Source organism: Bos mutus, chromosome 8, assembly GCF_027580195.1.
Source record: "Bos mutus isolate GX-2022 chromosome 8, NWIPB_WYAK_1.1, whole genome shotgun sequence".
Lineage (NCBI taxonomy): Eukaryota > Metazoa > Chordata > Mammalia > Artiodactyla > Bovidae > Bos > Bos mutus.
The window spans coordinates 8,694,029-8,721,729 of NC_091624.1; the positions used below are offsets into that span (position 1 = coordinate 8,694,029).

At 44.7% G+C, this 27,701-nt stretch overlaps 1 protein-coding gene across 8 annotated transcripts in view; it reads left to right on the forward strand.

The window, feature by feature from the left end:
• Positions 1-668: 668 nt before the first annotated feature.
• TNC (tenascin C) overlaps positions 669-27,701 on the forward strand; it is a 102,397-nt gene continuing 75,364 nt past the window's right edge. For 2 of the 8 annotated variants that reach the window (XM_070375024.1, XM_070375023.1), the window contains exon 1: positions 671-903. The gene's annotated coding sequence lies outside the window, so the exon portion shown is untranslated. Of the gene's footprint in view, positions 904-27,701 lie in introns of all 8 variants that reach the window. The other 6 variants (XM_070375025.1, XM_014479900.2, XM_070375026.1 and 3 more) reach the window with 4 other exon arrangements.

Here is a 27,701-nt window from a genome sequence, read left to right on the forward strand (position 1 = left end):
GCATGAATGGTGTCAAAAAGCTACTCCCCTGTAGGATACCAGGGCTGGGACAATACTGCCTGTAAGCAGCTGGGCAAGGCTGCCTCCCCCTACAAAAGACACTGGGAACTGATCCGTGTGCCCAGCGCTGTTCCCACCTGCTGACAACTAATCCCTTATCTCTCTGCTGGCCCCAGAAACCCCAAACACCCCAGGCTTTTGAAAGGCTTTATTTATCTCCTCTTTCCAGGAATTCGGCTCAGGCCTTCCGCTCTCTCCAAGGTGCCACTGAGCAGCTGCTGCCCAGTGAGCACCCGGGGCTGGCTAGCCTGGGTCTCGGGTCTCGTTTCTGCGTTTCCAGCCTGCCTGGGGAGAGAGCCAGAGTTCCCCTCGCTCCCTGCGCTGCTGTCTCACAATTAGAAAATCCTTTTGGGGAGCAAAGCAAAAGTCACACTTTACTAACAGCTGCTCCCGGTCGGGGGCAGGAGAAGAGGGAAGAGGGAATTCCTACTTTTGCAATAAATTGTATGCAAATAGGTTCTTTCCCTGGCAGAGAGCAGACCGCGTCTTTCATGAGCTAACGCTGTTCCGCTGGGAGGGCTGTTCCTTTAATTCACCAACTGAAAAAGTGGGAAAGGATGTCTGGAGGCGAGGCGTCCCATTTCAGAGGAAGGAGCTCGCTATATAAGCCAGCCAAAGCTGGCTGCACCGGCCACAGTCTGCCTACTGTCACAAGCTCTCCCCGCGCAGGCACACACTCCGCGCCGCCGCTCCGCGCCCGCGCCGCCGGCCCTCTGCACAAAGACAGCGGGCTCTCGGTGACACTGGGGGGCTGCGCACTGGGAGCCCCGCTGCTCACATCCAGGTACTTGTTCCATGGAGCTGGTTCACTCAAGAATCTAGGGCTTTCCCAACTCCAGAAAGGTAAGTCTGTTTCACCCCATTACCAAAGATCACTATGATAGACTGCTTGCATTTCCGATACAAAGTGGTTGTGGTTTCCTAAATGATAAAACTTTGGCTTTATTTTGGCTGCTGGCAGAAAGTATTTGCTATGATCGGATGCACCTTGACTTGTCTTCTACTTGCCCTCTTCCAGTCTTGGAGATTTCTGTCTGCTTGTTTTAGTTCTATGAAGAGCTCCACGTGCAGGAAACTTTTTAGGAAGTTGTTATCGCTGCCATTCTTCAGAGGGAGAGTGAGAATTCACTCTTAACTTGCCACCTGGCTGACTCACCTGTGAATATTTCTGTTTAAGGGTTAAGGTAGCAGAGTTTTACAGTGGAGTTTCCTCGTGGCCTTTCCATGGAGTAGGTTAGGAGGAGATTCGTAGAAGATGGTAGAAGAACAATAAGATTTTACATCTCAGCAACCCTTACTTTACAGTTTACAAAGAGTTGTGTACTATCCGCTTGTCCCTACGACATCCACCCTGTGGTCAGACTTGGCAAGGGATGTGGGCTGGGTGAACAGAGAAGGTAACTCCTAGGGTCAGGTGGACAAGTACAGACTACAGGACGGGAGTGGTAGACACAGGCTTCTGTTCTGAAGGGCGGTGGGGTGGGTGGGTGGGGGGGGGACTCCCTAAGGATGCCTCCTGACTCATTGATCCCTGGGCTGGGCACCTGGGTGTATTTGAGGTGCTCAGAGTCAGCAGCATTCTATATCTTTCTAAAATCACCTCTCCCTTCTCACCTCTCATTGCAGAAAGCCCTGAGAAACAACTGCCCCTGGGGATGGGAAGCACAGCTCCCCTGGCAGACTGGAAAGAACATAGGGGGATTTCTCGGTCCCAGCAGTGTTGTAAGGGGATTAGGAACTTGGGTTTTGAAGCCAAGGATCCCTTTCGTATCCCCATAACCACCACACCACACACAGGACCCTGGTAAAAATATGTAACCTCTCCAAGCCTCAGTTTTCACTTCTTTAAAATGGGGACAATACATTCTGTTGTTATTATGAGGAAATGAAATATAAAGAGATTGGAGGAGCAAGGGCTCCAGAACTGGAAGTCTGGGTAATCACTGTCATTGCCCCCAACTTAGAGGGACTGAGGCACTAAGTCAATCTTGGAGTGTTTCTTGTGCGTTCCTCACCCCACCCCGACTTCTACTCCCTGACTTTCTGTCCCACCAGGTCTGAAGGCACCTCTCTAGCTGGCAGGTCAGACTCTTGGCTGTATTTTACAAGCTGGAGGTTATGTTGGCACAGCTTGGGAGAAAAGGGAGCAGCCTAGGTTGGACATAAAATGTCGAGCACTGATGCCAGAAGGCACAGGTTTTGAGTTTGGGCCTTTGCAGATTCTGAAGCTCTCGGTTATAAAGTACCATGCTGCTGCCGAGGGAGTCCTTGGAATGTGTTCCGTCCAGAGGGAGAGCAGGACAGGGAGCCTCCCTTGAAGAATGAATGCCTCTTTTTCATGTTTTTGTGAACTTCCCCCCTTTTGATGGTGTTTTCCCATCTGTGCTTTAGAAATAAAACCTGCTGCCTCCCCCGGCCGGCTTCCTGCCTTGTCCTGAGATGTGGTGAGGCTAACTTAGGAGTGGGGGAAAGCTTTGCTGGGTGCTGTTGAAACCTGTGGGAAGTCTGCTGGCATTGTGGGCATCCAGTCCTTTGCAGCAGACACAAGTGAGTGTGCGTTAAAACTGTGTGTCGCTGGGAGGTGATGGCGTTTGGGGGAAGAAAACGAATATGCCTATTCTCTGATTTGCACAAGTAGTGTGAACTGGATAAGGATTGAGAAGGGTGTTGCCAAGCTCTTAAGGTGTTAACTTTTTTTTTTCCTATGCTTTGAAAAACCTAGCTCCCCTTCTCCTTTCACCAACTCCCTCCCTCACCCAAAGGAACCAGCCTTGCAAACACTGGCTTTATCATCCATAGAGAGGAGGACCATCTGTATCTCACAGGGCTCTTGTGACCCTCGGTGAGATCATATATATCAAACTTGGCACAGAACCTGGCATGTAGTAAGAGCTCAATAAATGGAGATTTTCCTTGGTTTTCCTGTTTATGAGTTTGCAAGGACTTGGCCAAGATTAGTGTTCTGAGACAGTGGTTATCAAAAGGCAGTGGAAATATTCATCAAGTGAAATGGAAATGAACCAGGCAAAATCCTGCTATACGGCAGGTAAATGTGGGCCGATTTGATTGCAGCAGGGTTGGAGGTTCCAAAACTCACCCCAGGGCCCTCTGCCTCTGGGACATTTCCACAAAATCTCGAACACACAGAATATAGTTAAAAATTAGGAAGCTGTGTAGTGTGTGTTCAGGCTGCAGTTTTGCACTTTGACAAGGATGTGTACCCCTCATGATCCAGTGGAATTCCAAGAAGTTTCCCAGGTAACACAGTAGATAGACATATATTCCCCGGGCAGGGCGGGGGGGTGGGGGCAGGGGAGCGTGTTAAATGTTTAGTAAAGTACGAGTTTTTAATTAACAGTCATGACAGCAACAGCCAAAACACAAGGAAAGCCCACTCTCTAAATCTTTGTATACCTCATCTCACTGAAGATCCGCATGTGTCAGAAAGGGACCATTCCTACTGGACAAAGCTCGAAAAGCAGAGAGAATGAGTAACAGAGCTCAGAGGGATGGAGCCTTGTTTCAGACCCAGGTCCCCACGACCCTCAAATCAGGACCCGTTCTGCCACATTCCTGCTGAATGCTGTTGCTTCTTGAACTGCCTTTAGAAGGAAAAAAAAAAAATTCTTTCTGACTAAATCTGCCCCTCCAGCCAGACTGTGGCCACCCATAAATACAGCGGTAGCCTGATCATATAACCAGAATGGAATTTGGAAAGGGAATTCAAGCTGACAGAATGAAAAACATATCCCCCTTAATCCTACCCTTTCTAATGCTCACAATGGACTGTGAACACCTATTCTCACCTCCCCCTGGATTTCTACAAACAGCCATGCTTTCTTAGAGGAAAAAGTATCCAGCTGGCTTAATACACAAGTCACGCTGAAGTCACAGTGGTTTGGAATGCAGAGTAGGAAACAGACGTTTAAGTTAACTCCATATACAAGCCCTCTGTGATGATAACACACACACACACTCAAAAAAGTTAATGCAGAACTACATATTACATATGTGATAGGATGGTTTGCCTCTGGTTCCTCATCAGTTTTTCACTCCAACACTGCACGTTCTGAATTACTGGCCCCATTTCATGGCCAGAGAAATCGAGACCCAAGGAAGTTGAAATGATGCATCTGAGGGTTTCCATAAGTGAGGGCAGAGCTGGCTTTGAACCCAGACTTTTGGACCAACACCCTACTATTCTTTCCACTAGGCTGTATCACCTCCAGCAGTCAGGCTGGGCAGACTTCCATGAAACCCTGAAGGATGTCTCTTAGTGGTTGGCCAAGGTGGCAGAGAAGCCCTCTGCTGGCTTTGGTGTCTATTGATTTTGCAGAATAGCCCTGTGTATATCATTTTTCATGGTGCTCAGAAAAGGTCAGCTCCTGGTGTTGAAATGCTCTGCCTGGAGACAGAAACGTTCAAATTTCATGGCTGGGAGAGAGAAGGATGACCCTAGAGGCAGCGGTCAGGTCATTATTGCTGAGTTTCATTCTAGAAAAGTAGGCACGCCCTTTGCCTTGTTGGACAGGTGGGAGCTCTGACGGGGAAAGCAGGGCTGTACCTGTGCCTGGATCCTCTCTGAGAGCCAGGTATTTGAAAGCATGTTTTTAAAAGGGCTGATTGGAAGATGAAGTGAAGTCAGTGTGGCCAGCCTTGGGGCAGTGAATCCCAGGAGATCAGGAGATAGTTGTAAGCTCTAAGCCACACATTCCCCTGGTATGGTTCAGCTCAGACTCCCTGCTGTCTCACATGGAGCAGCTGCTCCAAGCCTTCATCCTGAAGACCAGTGTGTGTGATGCTGTCCTGGACCATAACCCCTCAGGCGTGCTCCTGCCCGACCCCTCTTCCCCGGGCGTTTCCATCGCTACCTATGTTGGTCTATGTCCTCAGGTCCTCGTTGGCTGCACCAAGCCTCCTCTGTTTCTTCCTGACTTTTAGAACCCCTCTAAAAGCCCTCCAGGCTTCCCTGGTTGCTCAGTGGTAAGGGATCCACCTGCAATGCAGGACACGCAGGTTTGATCCCCAGGTCGGGAAGATCCCCTGGAAAAGGAAATGGCAATCCACTTCAGTTTTCTTGTCTAAGGAGCCTGGCACGCTATAGTCCACAGGGTCAAAAAAGAATAGAATGCAATTTAGGGACTAAAAAACAGCATGGTTCAATCACATCTCACTTTGAGAAGATCACAGGGAATCCCCTTGAATCTAATCCCAGGCTAGTATGCACACCTTTGACATGTGGGAAACATTAGATGAAGGTTCGTTTCCAAGAAGGAAAGCCCCTCTAAACTCCCATAAATTCTAGGCAATAATTCCATCCAAAGCAAAGAGCAATGGCCTTACTATCAAAAGGGACTGTACACACCTACATGCCTACCTGATTCTCACCCCGGTGACCAGACTGCTTATTTTAGTTATGCCCTGAAGCCTAGAAATCCTTTTTGTGTTCCCTCCTCTGTTGTCTCATTTTTCTGGTATCTCCTTAACTTTAGCAGCCACATAAGTTCAACACGTCATCACTACCTTTGACCCTCCATCATGGAAAAAAATTCAGATGCCCACAGTGAAAGCAGATCGGGAATGGAAAATCCCTTTCATGTGTATTTTTAGTCTATTTGTGAGTGAAAATGAAAAAAAAAAAAGATCATTTCATGCCAAGTTGTTTCAGATTTTTTAAATATCCTGAAATTCACAGGCCCTTAATTATGCAGCCATGGTAACTCGAATAGCTTTGGATGGTCCTTTAACCTCCCCTCTGTCAAGAGCCAGAAATATTTCATAAGCTCTGAAAGTAGACGGCTTGTTTCAGAATTAACCATTGATCAACTGTTACCCTGGAGAAGGTGAGTTGGCAGCTACGAATTTCTACATGAACGTGTCCAAAAAGTTCTTCTAGGAGGGACTGACAACGGCAATAACTAATATTTACTGAGGACGCTACACGCATTGTGCCATTTAATCTGCAACAATTGCTTCCAGCAAGCAGAAATGCCTCTCAGTTCAAACCTAGGGGACCCGAGGCTGGAAAAGTTTAAGTGGCTTCCCCAAGGCCATGCAGATAGTGATTGCCGAAGTCAGAACTCAAAGGCAGTTCCAAGTCCTGAGCACGTGGTTATAACTGTCACACTCCACACTGAAATTCTATTCATCTCTGACAACAGACGAGGCTGGACAGAGAGCAGGGCTCAGAAAGAGTCAGAGATGTGTCTTTCAGACCTCAGTGTTCTCTTCAGCAGGTGGCTGCGGCTGCTCTCTCCAGCTCATTCCTTCAGGCCCCACTCCCTGCAGAAACTGTCAGGAAATAAGTAGTGTGTTATTTCTAGCATAGTATGGTTCCCCAGGGGCTTCCCAGGTGGCGCTAGTGGTAAAGAACCAGCCTGCCAATGCAGGAAACAAGAGACTTGGGTTTGATCCCTGGGTCAGGAAGATCCCCTGGAGAAGGAAATGGCAACCCACTCCAGTATTCTTGCCTGGAGAATTCCATGGACAGGGGAGCCTGGTGGGCTACAGTGCATGGGGTCACAAGAGTCAGATACGACGGAACAACTACACCACCACCACCTTCCCTGTAGTCTACAGTCATTTCTTAGGGCCTATTACTAGTGGCGAGGGGCTTTCCTGGGGGCTCAGTGGTAAAGAACACACCTGCCAATGCAGGAGCCTCAGGAGACACGGGTTTGATCCATGGGTTGCAAAGATCCCCTGGAGGAGGGCATGGCAACTCACTCCAGTATTTCTGGCCTGGAGAATCCCATGGATAGAGGAGCCTGGCTGGCTACAGAGGTCTCAAAGAGTCGGACACAACTGGAGTGACTTGGTAAGCATGCACGCGCATGTTTCCCCTACCAGGCTGGAAACGGCAGGAGGTGAAGCCTGATCCAGGCCTCACCCCTGATGCCAGTCGGACATGACTCAGGGACACGCACAGGTAAGCAAATGCTCATCCTACTGGCGGGCTCACACACCACTCTGACAGTTCCCGCAGAGCTCTGTACTTCCCCCACACACCTCTGTGCATCATAACTGCCCCAATGATCTCCTCCCCCCACCACCTGACTCACAGCATTGAGTACAAAGTCATGAGAGGCGGGAACCCTGTCTGCTGGAAGCTCATTCTCCCCAGAGCTTAGCCACCTGCTGGCAGGTGGCAGGCCCTCAGTAAAGTATTGCTGAAGAAACTCTGCTGTCCTAATGGAAATGAACAAAAAGCACAACATGGCTTGGCTTCCAAACTGGTTCCTACGGTGACAGAAGCATTTTTCACATGCCAGACACAGTTTCAAGAACACAGAATTCTCATACGTTTACAAAGGTATAAAATAAGTTTTCTCTGTGTCACTCTCAGATTTCCCAGCAACCAAATATTATTTCATAGTTAAGTAAACTGAGGCCACAAAAGGTTATCACCTGCACAGAGTAGAAAGTGGTGGCGTTGTGATTCTTCTCCAGGAACTCCCAAAACTGCGCTTCTCGCACTGTGTTGTTGGACATTCAGGTATTATTTCCATTTTCCAGATGAGAAAAGAGGCTAGAGGTAACAGGATACTTGCTAGAGGAACAGTCACATTTTACAAGAGTATTCAATAGAGAGAGTAATGCTTAATACAAATACAAGAATTTCCAATGGTAGGCTTTAGATAAAGAGATATATCAGACAACTTAAATTTAATCTCCCAGGGGTGCGTTCAGGATAAAAAACCGCACTTGGAGGTAGGCAGGAAAAAATGAGGCTTCTCATGCTGGCCAATGCAGGAGATGTGGGATTGATCCCTGGATCGGGAAGATCCCCTAGAGGAGGAAATGGCAACCCCTCCAGTATTCTTGCCTAGGAAATCCCATGGGTGGAGAAGCATTCAGTCCTCCAGGGCTGAAGCAGGCTACAGTCCATGGGGTTGCAAAGAGTCGGTCACGACTGAGCATGCACACACACACAAGAAAAAAAAGAGATGGGACATTGAATATTGAGTGCAAGTCAGTATATTTTGGTTCAAAGCAGATTGAATATTGAGTGCAAGTGCAAGTATATTTTGGATCTAGCTCTATGCCTATGGATGCCATGTAGGGAAAGCCTGGCTAATAGCAGTGCCCTGGGGAATTCTGCTAAGCATGCCATGCAATAAGCATATGCATAACCTTGCTGCAGAAAGCGACACACCACAGCCAGCACAAGAGACCTTAGAGCAACACTGGACTCCCTGCCAGCCAGAGACCCTCAGCAGAGACCCTCAGGAAGAGGACCAGAGACCCTCAGGAATACTGCGTCCAGGATAGGCTGGCACCAAGAAACCAACCAACCAACAACAACAATAGCAATAAAGCTTGTGAGGACCTCGGGCCAAGGACGCCATGACTGTCCACCGGGGGAAGAGACAGCTGCAGGGAGCACATACCTAATGAACTCTGATGGCACAGGAGAAACGCACCTGCGGGGGAGGTGGCTCGCAGTGGGCAGAGATACCTGCAGTGCCACCCCCAAGGAAGTGGTCTGCTCTCTGAGGTCCTTATGTCCTGGGTCCTAGGGTGGATGCACAGAGGTAGCTCTATGCAGAGATGTCACAGAAGGATGTTCCAATTGATAGGTGGGGGCGGGGGCTGGGAGTAAAAAGAATTTCCCTTGAGCCCATTGAATGTTGAAACTCAAAGGGCTTGTTGGTAGCCTCCAAGCCAGGGTCCTGGACAATTGACCTGAGAGGCTCCTCCGAGGTGTTCTGGGGGCTGCCGGGTAGAGGTGGAAAGGCCAAGCACTCAGCCTTATTTCAACCAAAGCCTTTCCACTCTTTTTTTAAAAAAATTATTTTATATTAGAGTGTAGCTGATTAACAGTGTTGTGATAGGTTCAGGTGAACAGCAAAGGGATTCAGCCATACATACACATGTATCCATTCTCCTCTAAACACCCCTCCCATCCAGGCTGGCACATAACGTTGAATAGAGTGCCCTGTGCTATACAGTAGGTCTTTGTTGGTTATCCATTTTAAATAAGCACTGTGTACATGTCCATCCCAAACTCTCTATCTCTTTCCCCAATTCGTCTCCCCGGCAACCATAAGTTTTTCTCTAAGTCTGTGAGTCTGTTTCTGTCTCGTAAATAAGTTCATTTGTAACATTTCCTTTTATATTCTGCATATAAGGATATCATATGATATTTCTCCTTCTCTGTCTGACTTACCTTCCCTCAGTAAGACAATCTCTAGGTTTGAGAGAGTCATTTCCTAGGCAGGTTGATAGGGAGTCTAGGGGTCCCCAAGGAGAGAGGGGTCTGGAATTCTCAAGGAGGAAGAAAGGACAAACTTTTTTTCTTTCTCCACATTCCTTAGGATTATATAACAATAATGTATCCTGCCTAAGGACAGTCTTTGGATTAAACCTTCTGTTATCTTAAAATGTAAATTATAGGAGTAGGTCTGATGAGGTCTTTACAACCTCCAGACATTCTTTGGATTATATAACTTCATTGTTAACTCTAGCAAGCGGGTACTCTTTCTGCCCCCTTCTGATGCCTATGTCAGAAGCTTTCTCTATCTCCTTTATACTTTAATAAAACTTTATTACACAAAAGCTCTGAGCGATCAAGCCTCGTCTCTGGCCCCGGATTGAATTCTTCTCCTCCGGGGGCCAAGAATCCTGGTGTCTTTGCGTGATTCAACAACAACCTTTCAGGTTCATCCATGTTGCTGCAAATGGCATTATTTCATTCTAAAACCCTTCCACTTATCTCTTTGGGGCACTAGCTTCCTCATGAAATGTCATTGGATGAAACAGTTCCATGGCCAAGGAAAAGCAAAAGGTTTTGGAAATTGCTGGCATAATTTATCTTCCCTCATTTTAAAGATGCTGAAACGGAGACATGGAAAAGGAAAAAGTCCTTCTAAGACCTCATGCCAGTTGGCAACAGGGTCAGCACTGAATCTGAGGTCTTCTAACTCATGCTCTTGGAAGACGGGGGCAATATAAAAAGTGTCAGAGCTAATACATTCTTTAGAAAGGAAAAATCAGCAGGGTTTTATTCCCTGAACAGCTTTAGCGCACGTGGGCTGAGCCAAGGAGTCCTCTGTATTAGTGATCTATCGTTACATAACCAATTCCCACAAAATTTGATCGTTTAGAACAACACACATTAATTATCCTGCAAGTTGTTGTAGGTCAGGATTTCAAGAACAGCTTAGATGGACACCCTGCATCATGGTCTCTCATGAGGCTGCAATCACAGGGTTGGCCAGGATTGGGGTCTCGTCTGAAGGGTCAACTGGGGAATGATTAAAGCTCACTTTTGTGGTTGTTGGCTAGATTCATTTCCTTTCTAGCTGTTGGTCTGAGGCCACCCTGACTTTATTGCCACGTGGGCCTCTCCAGCATAGCCTTCAGCATAGCCGCTTCATCAAAGCCAGCAAGAGAGAGAGCTTGCAAACAAGAGAAATATTACAATCTTGAGTAGCCTAATGGTGGATGTGATATCACTTTATCTTAGCCATGTTCTGTTGGTTTGAAGGAAGCCTCTAGCCACCCCACACGCAGCAAGGAATTACACAAGAATGTAAACAGCAGGAGGTAGAAACTGGAGCCAATCCTTTACCTGCTATTCACCTGCTACTGCCTCCATCATGCCAATGTCACCAATGTCTAACAACTTCTTATCAGTAAGTTCATCCAACCCACTTGCTGTCATATGGATGAGCAGTCAGTACTTACAGTAAACACTAGTGTGGACTTCGTCTTATTTCAACTTCTTGTCCATTCAGTACCAGGTAGAGCCTGGTATGTTGCATCAGATGTCATAGGAGAGCCATAGTCCTCTTGAATATAACCCCAGGGTAGGATCTTCCAAGGAATGACTTCAAAATGCATTTTACTAAAGGGCAAGACAATTCAAAGTGACCCAAATTGAAACTCACCCATCGTCCCCCTTCCCTGACCTGTTTCTCTCTTAGTAGATATTATAATGAAAACTTAACTCTAGGATTAACTCCTTTTCTTTTCCACATTTTTGTCACTATCCCATCATACACCAATTCTGTGAACTCTACTGCCTTGACCTGGAAATCAGTTCACTGCCTCCCACCCTCCCCATCATCACGCTAGCTCAGACTGTGATGTCTCACAGATGGATGACTGCAGCGTTTCCCTATTACTTCCCAGCCTTCCCTTCCATCTGTCCCTCAATATTGGATTATAGAAATCAAGATTCCCAGGCATAAAGCTTTTGCCAAATGATTCTCTTTTGGCCACAAAAGAATCCCTAGGAAGGCATCAGTTTTCCCCAGGATCTGGCCCAGGTCTCCAAATGAACCTGGTAACTTCAGCTGTAATCTGTGCTTTCCACACCAACCATTTTGTGCTTTTCATGTTTTTCCAAAAGCCATTCCTTCTTTCCCAGAATGTCCTTCCCTCTGTTTGTCACCTACTCATATTCTTTTGTCAAAATTCAGTTCAGGACCCACCTCCTCTAGGCAGAGTGAATGTCCCTTTGCTGTCATCCCATTCATGGCATCTTTCTATCATCACTTTATCATTATGGAATTCTCGTCTGCTCATAGGTCAACTCTTCCTTTAAAGTTTAAAAATAAGGATCTGTCTATCTAGTTTTTCTAAAATCAGATACAACTGGAATAAAATCCATTGTGTTCCAGATTTGGATTTTCCTATCTCACTAGAGCATGTTCAGAAAGCCTACAACCTGAACTTGTTTTCATGCTTAGCCCTCTAGGCTCTCAACTGTGCAAAGTGATGTCATAATACAGGACAGGGGGAAGTCAGCCCAGCCCTGAGACAGGAAACCATCTCAGGATGCAGACTTAGGGAATGTCCTTGCTTTCAGAGGTGGCCCCCAGGATCAAAGTTTGCATTGCCTGGGATTTTGAAAAACCAGTACCAAGGACAGAGGAGGCCCATCTAGGGATCTGAGGCTGAGTCACTAGAGACAGCGGAAAATCTGGCAGCTATAGCAAGGACCTGTCCACAGCTAGTGGGAGGAAGGAGAGGGCAGAGAATGAAGATAAGAAGTTTCTCTGTTTTAGGGCATGGAGCAATTCATAGCCCAGGGAAAGTGCTGGGTTAGGGTGAAGAGTATGGTTCTGGCATCAGAAAGCTCCAGGTCTGAGAGTTTGCTATTTGCTCTAAGCCTCATTTTTTTTCATCTGTATTAAAGGCAAAACATTAGTAACACCTACTCCATAAAGTTATTGTGATGATTAAATGATATAGTACAACTGCATTGCTTAGCCCAGAAATGCACTCAGTATCAACACCCTATTGTTATTGCTGCTCTTGTTATCTATCACTGAAGTAGTTCTTGGCAATAAAACTGCACTAGAGGAGTAGTTCCCCAAAGTGTGTCCTGTGGGAGAGTCTCCCCATGAGGTGCACCTCAAAAAAGTGTTCCATACAACTCAGGCTGAGAGAATGAACTTATGCTGGGGGAAGGGTAGGGGGGTGGGAGAAGGGGTAGTTAGGGAGTTTGGGGTGGACGTGTATACACTGCTACATTTAAGATGGATAACCAGCAAGGACCTATTCACAGGGAACTCAGCTCAATATTATGCAGTGGCCTGGATGGAAGGGGAATCTGGGGGAGAAAGGATACATGTATAGGTATGGCTGAGTCCCTTTGCTCTCCAACAGAAACTATCACAACACTGTTAATAGTCTATACTCCAGGATTTAAAAAAGAAAAAAAAATAAGTTAAAAAAATAAGTTTAAAAAGTGTCTGTGGCCAAGAGTGGAGAACACTTGACACTGTCCTGTTCTTGGAAATTCATAGCTCACGTATTCATTCAATACGTAATTCCAAGGGCTAGAAATACAACAGAAGACAAGACACAGAGGTGCTTTTATTCATGGAACTTATGGTGAAAGAGGTAGGCGAAAAAAAGGAAATCAAACTTACAGGATGGTCTCCAGAAGATACTTGCTGCTGCTGATGCTAAGTCGCTTCAGTCGTGTCCGACTCTGTGCGACCCCATAGACGGCAGCCCACCAGGCTCCCCCGTCCCTGGGATTCTCCAGGCAAGAACACTGGAGTGGGTTGCCATTTCCTTCTCCAATGCATCAAAGTGAAAAGTGAAAGTGAAGACGCTCAGTAGTGTCTGACTGTTAGCGACCCCATGGACTGCAGCCTACCAGGCTCCTCCGCCCATAGGATTTTCCAGGCAAGAGTACTGGAGTGGGGTGCCATTGCCTTCTCTGAGATACTTGCTAAGAAGTCTAAAACAGTGCAAGGGATCAGACAACAGCTGGTGGTGAGGGGGCTTGTTCTTTTAACTAGGATGAGACATGGAGATGATCTTTGAGCAGAGATCTGAATGCACTGAGGAAATGAGCTCTGTAGGCAGTGGTGAAGAGTTAGGATTTTATTCATTGTGACAGGAAGCCAGTGGGAGATTTGAGGTAGAAGAGTGTATGAGGTGAGACATTTTGTAGCAGTTAATGTTCAGCTTCATTCAACCCAGTACCTTCAGACATACATGAACACAAACACCGTTTCCCACTCTCAGACCTGGAGCTTTCTGATGCCAAAGCCATACTCTTAACCCTTACCAAGCCCTTAAACCTTAGCCCAGCTACCCAAGAACGTCTTGGAACATAGTCTGGTAAACATTGCACTGGCGTACCAGGCTTCATAGGTTTTAAAAGAGCTGTAAATTTAGATCTATAGTAAAAAGCCAAACAAACTCAGGCTGAAACAGGCAAGCTCAGAGTGGGAAAACCTAGCTCCAGAGGTAGAAAGAGACAAGCAGAGCGTCACTCTAATTAGCAGCTCTTCTTGGCTAAAATGGTCAGTGAGCACAGCCAGGCTTCAGCAGACTCTGGAACTCCATCTCAGGCCAAATAAAACTTGCCAACATCTGTCTAGCATCTAATAAGCATTTGCAAACAATACACCTTGGCTTAAGCATTCTCCAAGGCGGGTGGGGAGGGGAGTTATGAAACTTGAGGTCCAGCCAGACGCTCTGAAAGAAAGACAGGTCAAATATTTCTGCGCTTACACATGGACAGCCACCAGCTTGCTGTTGAAGCTCTGGGAAATGGAAGCTGACGGTGTCTGCTCCCCTTATCAAGAAGTGCTAATTTCAGTTTTCACCTTATATGAACTGCAGGACGTTTCTGAGTGCGTCACCCCAGTGTAGTGGTTGGAAACACATATTTCAGACTTGCAAATCAGGTCCAAAAGGGCCTTTGCCTCTTTTGTCAGTCGCTGAGCCTCCCTGAGCCTAGATTTAATTTCTAAATAGGTCTATTAATACCTGTCTCACCAGGTTGTCATGACAAAGGATAAGATAAATGATAACATGTTTTTAAAAAGCAGCTGGGATAAGGCTTGGAACAAAATAGGTATATAATTGGCTTCCCCAGTGGCTCAGTGGTAAAGAATCTGCCAAGGAAATGGCAACCCACTCAAGTATTCTTGCCTGGAGAGTCCCATGGACGGAGGAGCCTGGAGTGAAGCAGTCCATGGGGTCGCACAGAGTTGGACACGACTGAAGTGGCTAAGCAGCAGCAGCAGCAGGCTTCCCCAGTGGCTCAGCGGTAAAGAATCCGCCTGCTAATGCAGGAGATGCAGGTTCGATCCCTCGGTCAGGAAGACCCCCTGGAGGCGAGCATGGCAACCACTCCAGTATTCTTGCTGGGAAAATCCCGTGGACAGAGGAGCCTGGCAGGTTAGGTTACAGTCCATCGTGTCGCAAAGAGTTGGACACAGCTGAAGCTATTGAACATGCATGCATGCAGGCTTTCAACAAAATGTTAGTTTCCTTCCTGCCCATTTCAATCTGTATTTGCTTTTATAATAAGGTCATCACTTATTAACTAATTACTATATTCCAGCAAGCATCAGGAAAGTATGGGGTGACAGCCTATTTTGTAAATAAAGTTTTACTTGAACACATCCATGCTCACTCATTTATGTCATGATTAGGGCTACTTTACTACTGTAGAGTTGAATAGTTGTGACAGGCCATCTGCCTGCAAAGCCAAACATATTTACTGTCTACTCAAACAGATTTACTTAAGAAAAAGTTTATTGACTAGTCAGTGTGTTAAATTTATACATGTAATTTCCAATCACTACAATGCTGAAAATTGGATATATTATATTTATACGAATGAAGGAATTGAAGCACAAATAAAGGTTCATCTAGTAAGTCTTCATCCAAGAACATGAACCCAAATCCTATACCTAAAGGATGCTTAGAAAAATGAGAGAACAGTTATTCATTTGTATGGTCCAGCCTTGATTTGCTCCTGACTACCTCTGACTTTTATGTCTCTCAGGCTAAATTTCTTGACCTTTTGGCTACTGTTGTTGCTCAGCTGCTAAGTCGTCTCCGACTCTTTGCGACCCCATGGACTGCAGCACGCCAGGCTTCCCTGTCCTTCACTAGTGCCTGGAGTTTGTTCAAACTCATGTCCATTGAGTTGGTGATGCCATCCCACCATCTCATCCTCTGTCGCCCCCATCTCCTTCTGCCCTCAGTGTCTCCCAGCATCAGGGTCTTTTTCCAATGAGCTGGCTCTTCACATCAAGTGGCCAAAGTATATGCTGAACTAAATGATCAGCATATGGAAAGGTCCCCACCCCATCTGTTTCCTTATTTATCTATCGGTCCGTTTGTTCATATAAGTCCACTCTTTCAAAAATGAAAGCTGCAATTTCTAGAGCCTCTAAAATGCTCTCGTGTCTTAACTAATATCTTAGAAGTCATACTTTTTTTTTTTTGGAAAGCGCATAGCATGAGGCCCAAGCTTCCATCCAGGAGAGATTTTTAAGCTCCCCTGGCTGCTACTTCTCACTTAATCTCCCTCTCACTTACTCACTTTCTCTCCAGGCCAGACACATGGAGAATAGGCTGTTTCCAGGGACTTTAGAGATTTGCCTGAGATATAGATACTACAGTGCATTTGGCTTTGTGCCTCCTCTTCAAGTTCAAAACTGTGTAAGAGTTATGTGCGCCCCAAGCCCCAGTATCACCTTCCCAAGCGGTCCCATTTTAGAATTTCAGTAACTCTATATCAACGATGGTGGATATCCTGCTGATATTTATTGCATGAATACTAAATCCTCAAACTGAACAATGAATCTTGTTGCGAAAGATAGCACAGTATGGCAGAAAAAGCCTAGGCTTTGGAATTATAAGACTCAGCTCTTTATTCCGAGTCAACTGATTACTGACCGGGCAACTTGTTTAACCTTCTCAAATCTTCAGTTCTCTCTCTTGTTTTTCAAAGTTGACTTTTTATTTACTCATGGCTTCACTGTCGCATGTGGGCTTCTCTCTAGGTGTGGTGCGCAGGCTCCAGAGCCTGTGGGCTCATTATGTGGTGCACGGGCTTAGATGCTCTACAGCATGTGGGATCTTAGTGCTCTGACCAGGGGTCAAATGTGCATACCCTGCGTTGGAAAGCCAGTTCTTAACCACTGGATCACCAGGGAAGTCCTTAAACCTTCAATTCTCTTCACAGTAAAATACAAACAGTGCTTCCTAAGTCATAAGGTTGGTGTCAAAGTTAAATGGCCTCACTAATGTTCCCAGCACAGGACAAATGTTCAGTTGCTAGAGAGGCTCCATCCTGGAGCTACACAGTTATCATGGACGAGCCATTATTGGGGTGTCATTACTCTCACCTAACATGCAAGGAAATGAAAGAGGAGAAGGTTTAGGATTGCTTCCAAATCTGCACTTTCTCCACTCTGTGCCATCAAACTTATGACACACTTCAAACAGAATAATCAAATAAGTTTGGGAAACACTATGGATGTTCCCTTTCTTGGAGATTTCAGATAAACACAAACATATGAAAGACCCTAGAAGATCCTGAAGTAAAGAAGCCGGGGGTAATTTGTTTGGTTTAAAATAACATTTTCCAAGTAAGTTGAATTAGGAATCTCTTCTCTTTGCGTTAATAACTGTCAACATGTTGTAAATAGCACTCTAGAAAAGGCTGCTTAAAGTTGGTCAGCTAGATTAAACTCAAGGCAAGGGTTGGAAATAATCTCTATTTTTCAGGCTATGTGAAGCTTCTCCTGTTCTCTGTGTAAGTCATAAAGCTCTTTCATTGCCAGTAATTATTCTGGACCTTTATCACTGGGTCCTTTTGCAATTGGTCCTTTTAACTCAGTCATGCAAACCACTCCTGGACATCATTAAAGGAAGGCCGCAGAGCCAAGGGTTAGGAATGGAGCCTCTGACTCATGAGTCAGTCTACCCAAATTAAACTCCTGTTTCCCCTTTTTTGCTTTGTGACCTTGAGCTGTGCAAGCCTCTGTTTCCTTATCTATAAACTGAGGAAAATAAAGTCAGTCACCTCAAAGGTCTTGGAGAAGATTCAATAAGATAATCCACATAAGACACCTTATGCAGTTCCTGGCTCAAATGTGTTCAATCAATCTTAGTTATTATTGCAGCATTTAAATCACCCCTTTTTTGAGAAAGAAAAAGTAGACAATGAAGGTATGTCTGCCTTGCCTGGGATCATACTCATTAATTACTACAGTAGTTTGAGTTTTTTTCTGACAATCTAGTTTCCTGCTTCTAGTCTTAGAGGCATATTTCCATTTTAGGAGTCAACTTTCATCAAAATGTATCAAACATTATTGAAGTTGATTCATACAGGCTTTTATAATCGTCAGTGACTCCATCTGGCTCCCTCTGACACAGGCATCAGTCAAGCCGCATTCCATCCATTTAAATATCAGCACATAGAGTCGGAAAAGACGGCCAAAGCTAGGTAGTCTTGCTATGCCAAATATTTGCACACATACTAACACCAGCCCCCACCATGGAAGACATTGCTAATCCATCACAACACCTTTTTCCCTTGAGTTCAAACACGGCCATAGAATCTTTCTCAAAGTGGCTCCAGGCAGCCATTATCAGCTGATTGAAATTGACACATAAACTGAAAGTTGTCACCTCAAACCAGATTCAGCCTCTTAACCAACACTTGAGTAACCTCTACAGTATTATGATTTGTTTAAAAAAATATATATGTTCAGTGCTGTAGAGCTTCCTAATAGGGGAGGACAAGAAGGAAAAGGAGAGACAAGGAGAATACTAACATCTAGGTAGCACTTATTATTAATACACCAGGCATTTATAACTCCTTATCACACTCTGTCTCCAAAAACCCTGGGAAAATCTTTATGTTACACTGAAGAAGCCACAATTCAGAAAAGTTAGAGGACTTTGTCAAGGGCTCCCAGCAGGTAAACAATTTGATTTCAGGTCTTCCTAACTGAGAAGACAATTTCCTTCTCTCTCCCAACATAATTCCTCTTAAGAGTTTCCATATCCCCTCCCAAGACTCCATCTCTGGCCTTGGGTGGCTGATAATGAGTTGACAAAGGCCACCATGTTATGCAGCTCTTTTTAGAAAAGTCTCTTTTTTTTAGGGTTGAGTTATGAGTCCATCTATAACCTGCCCTTCCTAAATAAACCTCTTTATTTTTGTACCTTGCTCAAGAGTTCAGGAACCCATTTTCCAATACTTGTGCAAGAGCCAACGAGATTTCTTAAAATTCTGGATGAGAGCTGAAACAGAGGAGGTCATTGTTCCACTGGGAAATGAATTCAAATCTATTTTTGAAACAGTTTTCCAGAATTTTATAGGAACCTATATTGTTGCCACATGGTCAGACCCACTTTTTTTTTTTATTTTCTTTTCTGTCTAGGTAAAGAAATAGGACAGAGAAAGCAAGTGCTCTGCAGAATTTTTATTTCAAAAATTGAAACCAGACCATACCAGGGCAGTTTGTGGTCTGAATGTATCAATGGATCTAGTCATATTTCATCTGAGCTTTTCTTAGGTATACTAAACCACAAGTATGAATCTCATTATTGTGTCTGGGTGGAACTACTTTATGGATTAAGATTTGTGGGCTTAACTTGGTTGGTAATGAAACGTATGTTCAAGGGATGGGAGGGAGGAAGCCACGAAGCACTTCCAGTGCTTAGGCCAAACTCTAAAGAAAGAAACACTCAGGATTGGGCAGGGATGGGGGGGTGGGAGGTATTCTTAAAATTGGCCGTGTGACTTGGGTCTAAAAAAATGAAATCCAAAATTAGGTTCAGCAGAAATATTGCCGAATCAGCAGCGGACCACGCATCACTAGAACAAAAGAGACTCTAGAATTGAAACCATACACGACTCCTTGCAGCCCCAAGAGCGGCTGTGACTTGCCCACAGCAATTGGCAGAAGCGTGGCTCTCAGCTCACTGTGTAGCTTTTCAGTCTATGGCATGTGCTTCTATGTGGCCCCATGAGAGCCTCCAATCTCTAGGAGCTTAAAAATAAATAATGAAAATTCAAAATACAAAAGGAGAGAGAGTGTGACCTAAATTTAACAAATAACACTGCAATGAAACTGGAAGGATTCCTAGTAACCAAGGATGCTGCCTTTGCATTGAAATCAGAGTTTTACGCTATCTTACATGCCTGGTGAAGTCCAGCTCCTGCCAAAGGTCCAGCTGAGTATACTTCAGTCAGACAGAAAGCAGGCAGTACTGGGGCCTCCAGAACTCGAGGTATTGATTAGAATCTTATAGGAAAGAGTCAGGTCTGTCTTGGATATTTTTTGTAACACTTGTGCTTATGGCATCTGGCCCATAGAACTGATACAAACTCAGTGAATAGCCAAATGAGCAAAATGAACTAATTCCAGGAGTGGAGCTATAATGAATTCCTCGATACATCGTGCCTTAAAAGAGATCACAGGAGAGCCAATTACATTAAGGCCATTATGAAACAAAGATTATTTGTTCATCAATTCCACGAAAATAAGCATCAGCTAACTGTAGGTAAGCTCAAATCAAGAAATATATTTAGCTACATTTTATTAAAATATACTGTGCATTTATGATATTCAGAACACAATACTTGGTGTTGGGTATTAAGAGATGAATGACACAGATGTGGTTCCTGCCCTCGTGGGGCTTGCAGTATACATACAGTCTAGTTGTATGGAGATGAACTGCTAAGTTGAATGTAAGTACAAGACAGAATTTGCTTATTGCTGTAAGAGAGGAAGATATACACATGTGATAAAGCTACCCAAATCATTTTTAGAATGACATGTGATGGAAATAATATCAGATCAATACTCAGAGAATTCAGAAGAGGAAAAAAAGTTACCTGAGAAAGCTTCTAATAATAGATGATTTTTTTTGGAGCTGGATGTTGAAGGATAGAGAAATGTGCCTGCTCAGATGGGAACAGGACTACTGAGGAGACTTCAAGACATCTGAAATTCTTCCTCGGTAACAACTGAGCTCAACAGCGTCTCCAACGTGTCTGTCAGCATGCTTCGTTTCTACAGAACTGGCAGGTCATGTGGCATCTTAAGGCCCCAATCCCAGGATACTGATAGTATTACCCCCTTGAGCCAGGTGTTTGGCAGTTATATAGACAGAGCTTGGGTTTGGTCTTGAATCATAACTCCTTTCCTTGGCCCAGCACAAAAGACTTTATAAGATGGTGGCTCAGAGCACTTACGTTGGACTTGGATGGACCCATGTTCAAGTCCTAACTCCACTACTTAATGAATATCTGAACTGGCAGAGACGCTTACTTGTCCTCTGACTCAGTTTCCTCACCTGCAAAGTGAGGACAAAGATACCACCTCATATCACTTTGTAAGAGTTTAAACTGCAGATTTAAAATGCTTGGCACAAGCTCTGGCAATTAAGCACTCAGTGAATGATAGTTTATTACATTTTATTATCATTGTCATCATTTCAATTTTGTCTTGATCATACAAGGCCTCTTCAATTGGTATTTGGGGATCCTAAGCACTTCCTCCTCCAGGAAGTCCTCTGTGAACTTCCAAGCTCAGAGTGACACCTCTTCTCTCAATGCCTGCATCCGTACTCTCGCTGCTACTGGACCTTGTGTGTGTTCTAACTTCTGAGATTTCTGGAAACAGAGAAGAGGTCCTTACGCTGCTTAGTTTTCCCAGCACCCAACAACACATCAGGAGGCACATTATAAGTAAACTGCAGGTAGCTCCTGAAAGAGGCTTAACATTTCTACTCCCGCTCCTGGCTTAGAGTGTGCTGGGACACTTAGGAATATCACATATATTCAATCCACAGTACAAGGATTTAAAGTCAATTCTTCCAATGAAATGTGACTATCGATAAATAACCATTGTAAATGCATAAAAAATAAAGTTGATTCTATTTCATGACCTTTCCAGAGGAAACTACAAGCTTTTTGATAATACAGACTGTGCTTATCTTCTTCACTTTTATATCCCTCATGCTTAACTCAGGTCTTGGCATATGGTAGTCACTTAATAAAGGCATACTAAAAAGATATATAATTGGATGGATGAATGGATGGATGGCAATTGAAGAAATCCTATAGGACCAAGAAATCTAAACATCTCAACACAGATGCTCTCTAAGATCCCATTGCAGATCTTTCTTTCTGGGGACCATTATAGTGACCTCAGACTAAGAATTACTAGAAGTCTTTGTTGATGCCCTCCCAAGGGTCTCAGCAAATAGGTAAACCTTAATCAAATTCATTGAAAAAATAGGTAGGATATCCGGGATTTAATGTTTGCCTTATACTAATAGCCAATGAAACTCCCAATACTTTGGGCACCTCATGCAAAGAGTTGACTCATTTGAAAAGACTCTGTTGCTGGGAGGGATTGGGGGCAGGAGGAGAAGGGGATGACAGAGGATGAGATGGCTGTATGGCACCACCGACTCGATGGACATGAGTTTGGGTGAACTCCGGGAGTTGGTGATGGACAGGGAGGCCTGGCGTGCTGCAATTTATGGGGTTGCAAAGAGTTGGACACGACTGAGCGACTGAACTGAACTAAACTGAAGAGCCAGTGATCCTCTTTGGGTGTTTAGGTCCAGGCATTCTCTTTCATGGCATGTGTTACTTTTACTCAATTCCTTCTGGCTGCCTGAAGTGTCTAGTCCCCTAACTGTGAAGTGGAGCCCCAAGGAATTGTGCAGGCATCGATTAGCAATGTCTGCCACATACATGCTAAGGATGCACGTGGGTGCCTCAGATTTGCCACCAAGGACACGGTGATTTTCTCAGTTGCCTCTAACCCTTCTGAAGTCTGATTTAGATTCTCTAATCCAATGTCTGTTTGTGTCTATGGAAAGTACTGAAAATCAGAGCCAAACGTTTCCCGTCAGAAGCAGTGTCTTGAAAAACTAAACCGCAGGCAGTCTGTTGTGGAGAAAGCCCTGGCTGAGCAGCATGCACAGCCATCCCAGTAGCAGCACCGCCTCTTGGCCAAGACCTGCCCAAAAGAGCCCCACCCTGGGGTCATGGGCTTGCTTTTCTTGCTACTGAATGAGAATACGTAGGTGAGGAGGAAAACCAGGACTATAGACCCAGCCTCCTCTTCTCCTAAGGATTTCAGAGTGTCTCTGTCACTTGACAACTGAAATATTACAAATTATGCGTCTCCATGGAAAAAGCAAACAGTGGGCATGAGGTGGCTCCCCAAAATTCTCTCAGGAATCCCTCATCCTTCAGAAACTAGCCTTCCACAACTGCCTTCTCCAAACAAAAGACACAAGTCACCACACAATAACAGTACACCAGCTACTAAGACCTTCTTCCTGTCGCCCACTGTCCTAAATATTTCCAAGTGTGATCCCTTTTGATCTCACTTTTTTCTCACTTTCAGTTGAAAGAACTTTATTGTGGGGTTCTTATGAGTATTGCCATCTTACAGGCAAGAAAGTTGAGGCTTGTGTGTGTGTGTGTGTGTGTGTGTTCAGTCATGTCCAACTCTTTGCCATCCCATGGACTGGCATCCCACCAGGCGCCTCTGTCTAGGGAATTCTCCAGGCAAGAACACTGGAGTGGTTTGCTGTTTCCTACTTCAGGGGATCTTCCTGACCCAGGGATTGAACCTGTGTCTCTTGCCTCTCCGCCATTGGCATTCTCTACCACTGTGCCACTTGGGAAGCCCCAAGTTGAGGCTCACAGAGGCAGTGCTACACATCTAAGGTCAAAGCCACTAGATGGAGCCATATGAGGTTGCCTCTATCCAACCATATTTGACCTTGAAACTGACAGTTCCATTAGATTCAAATTAATAGCCATTGGCAGGACCAGAATCCATAGTACTTGGCTGATTCTAGAGCAGATACTCTGGAAAGCTGCACAGACTCTCCTTGGAGATTTGTCAGTTTTAGCATCTATCATTCTTCCCTGTGAGTATCTGTTTTCCTGCCTGTTTCCTTTCCTGAGCTGTGAGCTCTCTGAGAACAGGAACTATCCATCACTGGCCTCTGAAACACCTGACTACCTCTTGAGCTGTCCCACAGCCTGGTCTTAATCATCATTCAACTCCTCTCTGTTGATGCAAGAATGAATGATTTTAAGAGCAATTTAATTCCCAGGGCTGTGAAATGACTGCTAGCTCCACAAGCCTCCTAACTGGGTACCAGCTACGCGCCACCGTACTACCCAAATGGCTAAGTGCTTCTCAGTGCTGGAGCTCCTACACCTAGGGCTTGGAGGGCTTTTGGTTTTGGCAGGAAGTGTCTGCTCAATTCCTTTAAGACACAGGTTGTACTGGACTCCCTCAAGTGGAAGGATCAGATGTCCTCGGAAAAAATCCACACTTCAGGCTGTTTCTTGGCTCCTCTCTCTTCCTGACACAGTCCAAGAAGGAATTTATGGATGTTGGGAAGGACAAGGGGTGAGAATTTCTAGAACCTTTAAGAACACCCATGTAAGCAGCTCCATGCTTTACTGGCTGTGCACAATAAAATTCTCTTTCCTGTAAGCAGGAAGAAAAATGTGATCTGCCTCAGGTGTTGCCAAAATGATGTGGAAAGAAATTCATCTGGATTTTTAAACCATCAGGAATCTTCCTGGTTCCCCCAAGCCCAGACTATTTGACGTAAATGCCTAAGTCAACAAGATAAATATATTCTGTGAGTTACTAAGAGTGAAGTCATAAGTATTCTGAAATATGATTCTAGCCAGTTGGAAGTTTTATCTTTATCTAGAAATGAAACTGTTTATTCTCCAGCTGTGACCCGGAAAAAATTCAGAGATTGTTGACTCCTTCATCTAAGCAGTGGTCTTTGTCCTGTGATGAAGTGCCTAAAAATAACCGTTAGTTTATTTCATGCTGCTTCCAAAAGGTTAGCTATCAAACAGCTCTGCTGAGGCACCTCAGAATATACAATTATAAACCAAAAAAGTCTTGGGATGTGGCTGCCATGACCACACCGTGGTTTCTGCATCTACTGGATGAAGTGGTACCTCAGAGTAATGCTCCAAATAAAAACCTATAATGCCAAAATTTGGAAATATCATCCTATACTGGCAACATCTAATAATGAAGAGACTGAAACAAGAACTAATTTTTATCTTCCATAAATGATAAAATCCTGACATATTAACACTCACTCCCTCAAAAAAAAAGAAAAAAAAAAAGAGCCTTTAAGACCATTGTTTTCATCTTTTTTTTTCTTCAATAGCAGGCACCGTAAGTGTGCCAGGAATTTGCAGACCAAGGGACCAAATACAGAAGCCTATGTTTTGCCTAATCTGCATAGATGACACTGAGCAGTTAGGCACCTGGCCTTAAAAAGATACAGCAGTGCTCATCCAGCTCAGTACCAGCCCTTCACATTGACCATTACTGCTCTCCTTACTGGTTCTGTCAACTCCACATGCCCTCTTCTTTCCACTCCTGCGCACATCTTACACACCCCCGTGGAACCAGGATGTCGGTATTCCGTACGTGTGATTGCACTTTGGCCCACATCAGGGAGTCACGAAGGGAAGCTGCTGCTACTGCTGTCATCTCCCTTCATCTCCTCCTCACCCACGCGTTCCTTGCCTTTTCTCATGCTTCTCCCACTTTCTAGACACCTAAGCAGGAGAAGGCAATGGCACCCCACTCCAGTACTCTTGCCTGGAAAATCCCATGGATGGAGGAGCCTGGTGGGCTTGCAGTCCATGGGGTCGATAGGAGTCGGACACGACTGAGCGACTTCACTTTCACTTTTCACTTTCATGCATTGGAGAAGGAAATGGCAACCCACTCCAGTGTTCTTGCCTGGAGAATCCCAGGGACGGGGGAGCCTGGTGGGCTGCCGTCTATGGGGTCGCACAGAGTCGGACACGACTGAAGCGATGTAGCAGCAGCAGCAAGCAAGAAAGGTAGCTGGGTGAGGAGCAAATTCAATCCACCTACTCAATTGCATCCAACCACTTTTTAGAATCCCACCCAACCTTCAGGCTCAGGTCAGGTGCTACCCCTTTTAAGGTGTCTTTTTTCAGCCCCTCAAAAAAATGTAGTCACCCTCCACTTTGAAACTTAACAGACTTAGGTTAACAATCTCCTTTATTACCATTATATCGTAATCATAGCCATGCTGTAACTCCCTGATTCTCCCCCGCCTTCTGAATGCAAGCTTTCTAATCTACTATCTACTTGACCAGTGTCATTATTGTTGTTTCTGTTACCATTAGGTACCATATTAAGTACCTACTATGTGCCAGGCACATGCTAGTAGCTTTAAGTACACCTTCTCATCTTATCCCATCTTCTCATAACTCTATGAAATAGGCACATATATGGGGGCTTCCCTGATGGCTCAGAGGGGAAAGCATCTGCCTGCAATGCAGGAGACCTGGGTTCCATTCCTGAGTCAGGAAGATCCCCTGGAGAAGGAAATGGCAACCCACTCCAGTACCCTTGCCTGAAAAATCCATAGCCTTGTAGGAGATGAGGCAAGTGATACTTAGAGGGGGAAGTGAATGGCCACAGGTATCAGCTACTAAGTGGAAGACTTGGATTCTAACATAGGTCTATTTCTCTGCAAAGACCAGACTCTTTCTCCCATACTAGCTGCTTCATTGATAGAACTCTCCAGGGAGCTGAAGGAAATGGACTGAGTCCCCTCAAAAAGTCTGGAGCAAGGCATTGCAGAGTCAACAGAAGCAGGAGAGCCATGAGTTGATCTTGACCAGCTCTACCAGCTCCCAAGAGAAGGGTGAGGCTGGGCAGGACAAGATGTTAGACATAGTCAGAGTGGTTCCTGGGCAAGTTATCTTTGGTTTGATTTTAGAAGAATCTCATGGAGCACTTGGAGCTGTAACATACGCAGAAAGAAAAAGAAAAAATACCTTGTATTGCAAGTGTAGGAGGGGGATAGGATGATAACCTGGGGCAAGGTCTATGTCCTTTCAGATTTAAGGAGGACAATAGCCATAAAGACCACACATGTATCCAGGTACATATACTTGTACCTGGATATGTTTGAATATAGAAGGTATGAAATTAGTACACACATGTACTTGTTTATGTTACTGAAAAGGAGTCATCTTCTCTAGTCTCCTGGTACCTGGATGTGAGGTACACACAACTGTATTATAATAATATAGGAGACTTAACAGCTGTCCTAACTTTCTTTTTAGACTTTCTTTGACCTCTCTAAGCTCCAGTTTCCTCATTTGTACTATGGGCTTGATATTACCAAGCAGACTTCTAAACTAGTACTGGTGAATAGAACTTCCTACAATGATGGAATTGTTCCTTAGCCACAATATCTGATATCATGGCCACTCATCACATTGCTCTTAAGCACTTGAAATGTGAGTAGTACCACTGAGGACGGAATCTTCAGTTGTATTTGATTTTAATAACCGCCTGTGGCTAGTGACCTCCATACTGCACAGTGCAGCTCTAGACCAGTGAACTCAAAGACTTTTCTTCCTCTTAACCCTTTTCTCTCATGAAGAAATCTTTAAGGTTTTGTTGTTGCTGTTGTCATTATTCTCCAGATGAATCATGCTTAAGAAGTTAACAGGAAAGAAGGCATCTAAAGAATCACCAGCACAATCACAAGAGTTAATCTGGCTCTAACATTTTCTTTTGATAAAAATAGAAAGCAGAGTATGATCCACGTGTGTATTTTTCTGCATTTAGCATATATGCCAAGACAGGTTACAGAGCATGGCAACCTGCATGGCTTGGATAGAGCACTTTGTCCTGGATGTGTGACCCCAAGAATCTATGTATTGAGCCAATACAAAGGCTGTGTGTCTTCCTGCAGTCCTCCTTGGCAAACATTGACAAATAGCTCCTTTAGTCTTTAGGCCATAGAAGACAGAACATAGATGACTTGACAGATGGGAGATAGATAAGAGTTTTAGGTATAGCATAGAGATATAGACTTAGGTATAGGTGTAGGTGTGGGTATAGATGTAGACATAAAGATGAAGATGTAGATGTATGGATATAAAGGTAGAGAGACAATCTCCCAGGACATATTCGCCTGGGAATTCTGAGAAAGAGAGCGCTTCACTTCACTGCAGAACCCATCCTTGCTTAAAAAACAAAAACAACACAAAGACAGACTTACATATGCCAAGATAGGATTTTCAAGAGTTGGAAAAAGAAAATCCTGGAAAAAAATGCTCACTGAAGTCCATATTGTTCACTACAAAAGCTCTCACTGCTGCCAAAGACTGTCCTGTTCCTTCTACACACAGCATCTCACACAGACTCCACAGCAGTCCTACAAGAACACTCCTAGCATGTTTTATTGATGCCATGACTCTGGCTTGCATTATAGCTAACAGTTTGTCCAAGGAAGTGGTTGAACAATGACTCAAACTCAAGGCAGTTTGTCTATAT